The sequence below is a fragment of the Myotis davidii genome, unplaced genomic scaffold, assembly GCF_000327345.1.
Source record: "Myotis davidii unplaced genomic scaffold, ASM32734v1 C62013029, whole genome shotgun sequence".
In the NCBI taxonomy this organism is placed as follows: domain Eukaryota; kingdom Metazoa; phylum Chordata; class Mammalia; order Chiroptera; family Vespertilionidae; genus Myotis; species Myotis davidii.
This window is the reverse complement of record NW_006334310.1, coordinates 1-360: the sequence shown is the minus strand read 5'-3', so window position 1 is coordinate 360 and position 360 is coordinate 1. Positions and strand designations below refer to the sequence as shown.

The 360-nt window shown below is 58.3% G+C and overlaps 1 long non-coding RNA gene across 1 annotated transcript; it reads left to right on the top strand.

Moving 5' to 3' along the window:
- LOC102763078 lies at window positions 1–346 on the top strand. The gene is made up of 2 exons (XR_436367.1): window positions 1–54; window positions 308–346. It is a non-coding gene; the product is annotated as an uncharacterized LOC102763078 (long non-coding RNA).
- Window positions 347–360: the final 14 nt, after the last annotated feature.

Sequence of the window (360 nt, the reverse complement as noted above, 5' to 3'; positions counted from 1 at the left end):
CCCCTCGGAGACCCTTCGAGAAGTCCCGCCTCGACCAAGAGCTGAAGCTGATCGGTGAGGGGCCAGGGCAGGGTTTCGGCTTCCGGGGTTGGGGGGAGGCGAACGCGTGGGTGAGGCCGGCCACGTGCTCGGTCTGTTGTAAGGTCTCCGCGGCGTGTCTCCTTTCTTCTCCCCATAGTTCAGGACTTTTAGTGGTTTGGGAGGATTTTATGCACCCCGGAGCCACCAATTCAGCTTTGGCACTAGTCCGTGGGGACAGTCTGTTCGCCCATTAACTCCTACTCCCTCACCCCTTGTTTTTTTGCAGGAGAGTATGGGCTCCGAAATAAGCGTGAGGTCTGGAGGGTCAAATTCACCCTG